The sequence below is a fragment of the Cherax quadricarinatus genome, chromosome 59 (assembly GCF_038502225.1).
Source record: "Cherax quadricarinatus isolate ZL_2023a chromosome 59, ASM3850222v1, whole genome shotgun sequence".
Classification (NCBI taxonomy): domain Eukaryota; kingdom Metazoa; phylum Arthropoda; class Malacostraca; order Decapoda; family Parastacidae; genus Cherax; species Cherax quadricarinatus.
The window spans coordinates 8,969,095-8,976,333 of record NC_091350.1 but is presented as its reverse complement, the minus strand read 5'-3'; the positions used below and the strand labels follow the sequence as shown (position 1 = coordinate 8,976,333).

Genomic DNA, 7,239 nt, shown 5'->3' with positions numbered 1-7,239 from the left:
TCCTTGAAGGTGAGATCCTCCGACATGATCACTCCCAGGTCTTTGACGTTGGTTTTTCGCTCTATTTTGTGGCCGGAATTTGTTTTGTACTCTGATGAAGTTTTAATTTCCTCGTGTTTACCATATCTGAGTAATTGAAATTTCTCATCGTTGAACTTCATATTGTTTTCTGCAGCCCACTGAAAGATTTGGTTGATGTCCTCCTGGAGCCTTGCAGTGTCTGCAATGGAAGACACTGTCATGCAGATTCGGGTGTCATCTGCAAAGGAAGACACGGTGCTGTGGCTGACATCCTTGTCTATGTCAGATATGAGGATGAGAAACAAGATGGGAGCAAGTACTGTGCCTTGTGGAACAGAGTTTTTCACCGTAGCTGCCTCAGACTTTACTCTGTTGGCTACTACTCTGTGTGTTCTGTTTATGAGGCAATTATAGATCCATCGACCAACTTTTCCTGTTATTCCTTTAGCACGCATTTTGTGCGCTATTACGCCATGGTCACACTTGTCGAAGGCTTTTGCAAAGTCTGTATATATTACATCTGCATTCTTTTTGTCTTCTAGTGCATCTAGGACCTTGTCGTAGTGATCCAGTAGTTGGGACAGACAGGAGCGACCTGCTCTAAACCCATGTTGCCCTGGGTTGTGTAATTGATGGGTATCTAGATGGGTATGCCCCAGAGTATACCCCCAGAGTATTCCCCAGAGTATACCCCAGAACATACCCCAGAGTATACCCCCAGAGTGTACCCCAAGAGTATGCCCCCAGAGTGAGGCTACCCTGCCCCAGATAATACGCATCTGCCTCCCCTCTCAGGTACCTCACCAACCTATTTCCAGGTACCTAAGACCTTCCCATTCCTAGTGGGACCTAATTACCTGTACACAGACAATCCGTACACAGCAGACAGAAGCTCGCTACGTTGTTAAGTCCAAGTCGGACCGAAACGCCGTCGTAAGCTCCTCTCTCCTACGTGCGGGTTATTCGTGTATTGTTCCAGTCACGGTATTGTGCCTTTTTGTTCTAATTACCAGTAAATTGCCTCAACAAATCACCTTCATTACCATTCCAAATTAGTCATGAAATTGATGATTTTCGTATCTTGATTAAGCTACGTAATTAGCGCTTTTGGGTCGTCCTTAATTATAAAAATAATGAATTTATCGTTGTATTGTATTTAGAGTAATGATAATTGATGTATTAATTTATTTCAATTACAAGATCAATTAAGGTGTTTTAAATTATTTTTTTTATTATTTAACGAGACGAGAAGTTAAGTTAGTGTTGTTAAACTAGAATTTAACAGCGAGGTTAATTTGTCAGCTAAGTATGAGTGGGTGTCTTACTAGCAGCAGTGTTTGTTAACACTGTCTTACAAGCAGCAGTGTTTGTCAACACTGTCTTACTAGCAGCAGTGTTTGCCAACACTGTCTTACTAGCAGCAGTGTTTGTCAACACTGTCTTACTAGCAGCAGTGTTTGTCAACACTGTCTTACTAGCAGCAGTGTTTGTCAACACTGTCTTACTAGCAGCAGTGTTTGTCAACACTGTCTTACTAGCAGCAGTGTTTGCCAACACTGTCTTACTAGCAGCAGTGTTTGTCAACACTGTCTTACTAGCAGCAGTGTTTGCCAACACTGTCTTACTAGCAGCAGTGTTTGTCAACACTGTCTTACTAGCAGCAGTGTTTGTCAACACTGTCTTACTAGCAGCAGTGTTTGTCAACACTGTCTTACTAGCAGCAGTGTTTGTCAACACTGTCTTACTAGCAGCAGTGTTTGCCAACACTGTCTTACTAGCAGCAGTGTTTGTCAACACTGTCTTACTAGCAGCAGTGTTTGTCAACACTGTCTTACTAGCAGCAGTGTTTGCCAACACTGTCTTACTAGCAGCAGTGTTTGTCAACACTGTCTTACTAGCAGCAGTGTTTGCCAACACTGTCTTACTAGCAGCAGTGTTTGTCAACACTGTCTTACTAGCAGCAGTGTTTGTCAACACTGTCTTACTAGCAGCAGTGTTTGCCAACACTGTCTTACTAGCAGCAGTGTTTTTCAACACTGTCTTACTAGCAGCAGTGTTTGTCAACACTGTCTTACTAGCAGCAGTGTTTGCCAACACTGTCTTACAAGCAGCAGTGTTTGTCAACACTGTCTTACAAGCAGCAGTGTTTGTCAACACTGTCTTACTAGCAGCAGTGTTTGCCAACACTGTCTTACAAGCAGCAGTGTTTGTAAACACTGTCTTACTAGCAGCAGTGTTTGTCAACACTGTCTTACTAGCAGCAGTGTTTGTAAACACTGTCTTACTAGCAGCAGTGTTTGTCAACACTGTCTTACTAGCAGCAGTGTTTGTCAACACTGTCTTACTAGCAGCAGTGTTTGTCAACACTGTCTTACTAGCAGCAGTGTTTGTCAACACTGTCTTACTAGCAGCAGTGTTTGTCAACACTGTCTTACTAGCAGCAGTGTTTGTAAACACTGTCTTACTAGCAGCAGTGTTTGTCAACACTGTCTTACAAGCAGCAGTGTTTGTCAACACTGTCTTACTAGCAGCAGTGTTTGTCAACACTGTCTTACTAGCAGCAGTGTTTGTCAACACTGTCTTACTAGCAGCAGTGTTTGTAAACACTGTCTTACTAGCAGCAGTGTTTGTCAACACTGTCTTACTAGCAGCAGTGTTTGTCAACACTGTCTTACTAGCAGCAGTGTTTGTCAACACTGTCTTACAAGCAGCAGTGTTTGTAAACACTGTCTTACTAGCAGCAGTGTTTGTCAACACTGTCTTACTAGCAGCAGTGTTTGTAAACACTGTCTTACTAGCAGCAGTGTTTGTCAACACTGTCTTACTAGCAGCAGTGTTTGTAAACACTGTCTTACTAGCAGCAGTGTTTGTAAACACTGTGTCTTACAAGCAGCAGTGTTTGTCAACACTGTCTTACTAGCAGCAGTGTTTGTCAACACTGTCTTACTAGCAGCAGTGTTTGTCAACACTGTCTTACTAGCAGCAGTGTTTGTAAACACTGTCTTACTAGCAGCAGTGTTTGTCAACACTGTCTTACTAGCAGCAGTGTTTGTCAACACTGTCTTACTAGCAGCAGTGTTTGTCAACACTGTCTTACTAGCAGCAGTGTTTGTCAACACTGTCTTACTAGCAGCAGTGTTTGTCAACACTGTCTTACTAGCAGCAGTGTTTGCCAACACTGTCTTACAAGCAGCAGTGTTTGTCAACACTGTCTTACAAGCAGCAGTGTTTGCCAACACTGTCTTACTAGCAGCAGTGTTTGTCAACACTGTCTTACAAGCAGCAGTGTTTGTCAACACTGTCTTACTAGCAGCAGTGTTTGTAAACACTGTCTTACTAGCAGCATTGTTTGTCAACACTGTCTTACTAGCAGCAGTGTTTGTCAACACTGTCTTACTAGCAGCAGTGTTTGTCAACACTGTCTTACTAGCAGCAGTGTTTGTCAACACTGTCTTACTAGCAGCAGTGTTTGCCAACACTGTGTCTTACTAGCAGCAGTGTTTGTTAACACTGTCTTACTAGCAGCAGTGTTTGTAAACACTGTGTCTTACAAGCAGCAGTGTTTGTCAACACTGTCTTACAAGCAGCAGTGTTTGTCAACACTGTCTTACGAGCAGCAGTGTTTGTCAACACTGTCTTACTAGCAGCAGTGTTTGTCAACACTGTCTTACTAGCAGCAGTGTTTGTCAACACTGTCTTACTAGCAGCAGTGTTTGTCAACACTGTCTTACTAGCAGCAGTGTTTGTCAACACTGTCTTACTAGCAGCAGTGTTTGTAAACACTGTCTTACTAGCAGCAGTGTTTGTAAACACTGTCTTACTAGCAGCAGTGTTTGTCAACACTGTCTTACTAGCAGCAGTGTTTGTAAACACTGTCTTACTAGCAGCAGTGTTTGTCAACACTGTCTTACTAGCAGCAGTGTTTGTAAACACTGTCTTACTAGCAGCAGTGTTTGTAAACACTGTGTCTTACAAGCAGCAGTGTTTGTCAACACTGTCTTACTAGCAGCAGTGTTTGTCAACACTGTCTTACTAGCAGCAGTGTTTGTCAACACTGTCTTACTAGCAGCAGTGTTTGTAAACACTGTCTTACTAGCAGCAGTGTTTGTCAACACTGTCTTACTAGCAGCAGTGTTTGTCAACACTGTCTTACTAGCAGCAGTGTTTGTCAACACTGTCTTACTAGCAGCAGTGTTTGTCAACACTGTCTTACTAGCAGCAGTGTTTGCCAACACTGTGTCTTACTAGCAGCAGTGTTTGTCAACACTGTCTTACTAGCAGCAGTGTTTGTAAACACTGTGTCTTACAAGCAGCAGTGTTTGTCAACACTGTCTTACAAGCAGCAGTGTTTGTCAACACTGTCTTACGAGCAGCAGTGTTTGTCAACACTGTCTTACTAGCAGCAGTGTTTGTCAACACTGTCTTACTAGCAGCAGTGTTTGTCAACACTGTCTTACTAGCAGCAGTGTTTGTCAACACTATCTTACAAGCAGCAGTGTTTGTCAACACTGTCTTACTAGCAGCAGTGTTTGTCAACACTGTCTTACTAGCAGCAGTGTTTGTCAACACTGTCTTACTAGCAGCAGTGTTTGTAAACACTGTCTTACTAGCAGCAGTGTTTGCCAACACTGTCTTACTAGCAGCAGTGTTTGTCAACACTGTCTTACTAGCAGCAGTGTTTGTAAACACTGTGTCTTACAAGCAGCAGTGTTTGTCAACACTGTCTTACTAGCAGCAGTGTTTGTCAACACTGTGTCTTACAAGCAGCAGTGTTTGTCAACACTGTCTTACTAGCAGCAGTGTTTGTCAACACTGTGTCTTACAAGCAGCAGTGTTTGCCAACACTGTCTTACTAGCAGCAGTGTTTGTCAACACTGTGTCTTACAAGCAGCAGTGTTTGTCAACACTGTCTTACTAGCAGCAGTGTTTGTCAACACTGTGTCTTACAAGCAGCAGTGTTTGCCAACACTGTCTTACAAGCAGCAGTGTTTGCCAACACTGTCTTACTAGCAGCAGTGTTTGTCAACACTGTCTTACTAGCAGCAGTGTTTGCCAACACTGTCTTACTAGCAGCAGTGTTTGTCAACACTGTCTTACTAGCAGCAGTGTTTGCCAACACTATCTTACTAGCAGCAGTGTTTGCCAACACTGTCTTACTAGCAACAGTGTTTGCCAACACTGTCTTACTAGCAGCAGTGTTTGTCAACACTGTCTTACTAGCAGCAGTGTTTGTCAACACTGTCTTACTAGCAGCAGTGTTTGTCAACACTGTCTTATTAGCAGCAGTGTTTGTCAACACTGTCTTACTAGCAGCAGTGTTTGTCAACACTGTCTTACTAGCAGCAGTGTTTGTCAACACTATCTTACAAGCAGCAGTGTTTGTCAACACTGTCTTACTAGCAGCAGTGTTTGTCAACACTGTCTTACTAGCAGCAGTGTTTGTCAACACTGTCTTACTAGCAGCAGTGTTTGTCAACACTGTCTTACTAGCAGCAGTGTTTGCCAACACTATCTTACTAGCAGCAGTGTTTGCCAACACTGTCTTACTAGCAACAGTGTTTGCCAACACTGTCTTACTAGCAGCAGTGTTTGTCAACACTGTCTTACTAGCAGCAGTGTTTGTCAACACTGTCTTACTAGCAGCAGTGTTTGTCAACACTGTCTTATTAGCAGCAGTGTTTGTCAACACTGTCTTACTAGCAGCAGTGTTTGTCAACACTGTCTTACTAGCAGCAGTGTTTGTCAACACTATCTTACAAGCAGCAGTGTTTGTCAACACTGTCTTACTAGCAGCAGTGTTTGTCAACACTGTCTTACTAGCAGCAGTGTTTGTCAACACTGTCTTACTAGCAGCAGTGTTTGTCAACACTGTCTTACTAGCAGCAGTGTTTGTCAACACTGTCTTACAAGCAGCAGTGTTTGCCAACACTGTCTTACTAGCAGCAGTGTTTGCCAACACTGTCTTACAAGCAGCAGTGTTTGCGAACACAGTTTTTCTTCCTACCTGTTAGTTTACTTCGCCGTTTATCCCAGATGAATGCGTAAGTTTATTTAGATACAGGTACACATAAGTACAATTATCACACATAGTGTAAATTACCTACCAGGAAAACTCCACCATTCACTCACACAGTTTCCGTAGTGTAGTGGTTATCACGTGCGCCTCACACGCGCAAGGTCCCCGGTTCGATCCCGGGCGGAAACACATGTTTTTTCGGGGCCAGGAGCTGAGATTCACTCCCTACGATTATACAACAGAATTCATCAAGCGTTCCAGGAATCAATACTCGGAGATCAGATGCATCTTGACCAGCCAAGAGAATAAAGACTGTAGCAACTCACAACACCAGCAGTCCCCTTACTACCAGCCCCCTCCTTACATCAAGCCCCATACTACCAGCCCCCTCCTTACATCTAGCCCCATACTATCAGCCCCCTCCTTACATCTAGCCCCATACTACCAGCCCCCTCCTTACATCTAGCCCCATACTACCAGCCCCCTCCTTACATCTAGCCCCATACTACCAGCCCCCTCCTTACATCAAGCCCCATACTACCAGCCCCCTCCTTACATCTAGCCCCATACTACCAGCCCCCTCCTTACATCTAGCCCCATACTACCAGCCCCCTCCTTACATCAAGCCCCATACTACCAGCCCCCTCCTTACATCTAGCCCCATACTACCAGCCCCCTCCTTACATCTAGCCCCATACTACCAGCCCCCTCCTTACATCTAGCCCCATATTACCATCCCCCTCCTTACATCTAGCCCCATACTACCAGCCCCCTCCTTACATCTAGCCCCATACTACCGGCCCCCTCCTTACATCTAGCCCCTTACTACCAGCCCCCTCCTTACATCTAGCCCCATACTACCAGCCCCCTCCTTACATCTAGCCCCATACTACCAGCCCCCTACTTACATCTAGCCCCATACTACCAGCCCCCTCCTTACATCTAGCCCCATACTACCAGCCCCCTCCTTACATGTAGCCCCATACTACCAGCCCCATCCTTACATCTAGCCCCTTACTACCAGCCCCCTCCTTACCTCGAGCCCCATACTACCAGCCCCCTCCTTACATCTAGCCCCTTACTACCAGCCCCCTCCTTACATCTAGCCCCATACTACCAGCCCCCTCCTTACATCTAGCCCCTTACTACCAGCCCCCTCCTTACATCTAGCCCCATACTACCAGCCCCCTCCTTACATCTAG

At 44.7% G+C, this 7,239-nt stretch overlaps 1 non-coding gene across 1 annotated transcript; it reads left to right on the top strand.

Annotated features, from left to right (window-relative positions):
- Window positions 1–6,153: 6,153 nt before the first annotated feature.
- On the top strand, window positions 6,154–6,226 carry TRNAV-CAC (transfer RNA valine (anticodon CAC)). The gene has a single exon. It is a non-coding gene; the product is annotated as a tRNA-Val (tRNA).
- The last annotated feature ends 1,013 nt before the right edge of the window (window positions 6,227–7,239 follow it).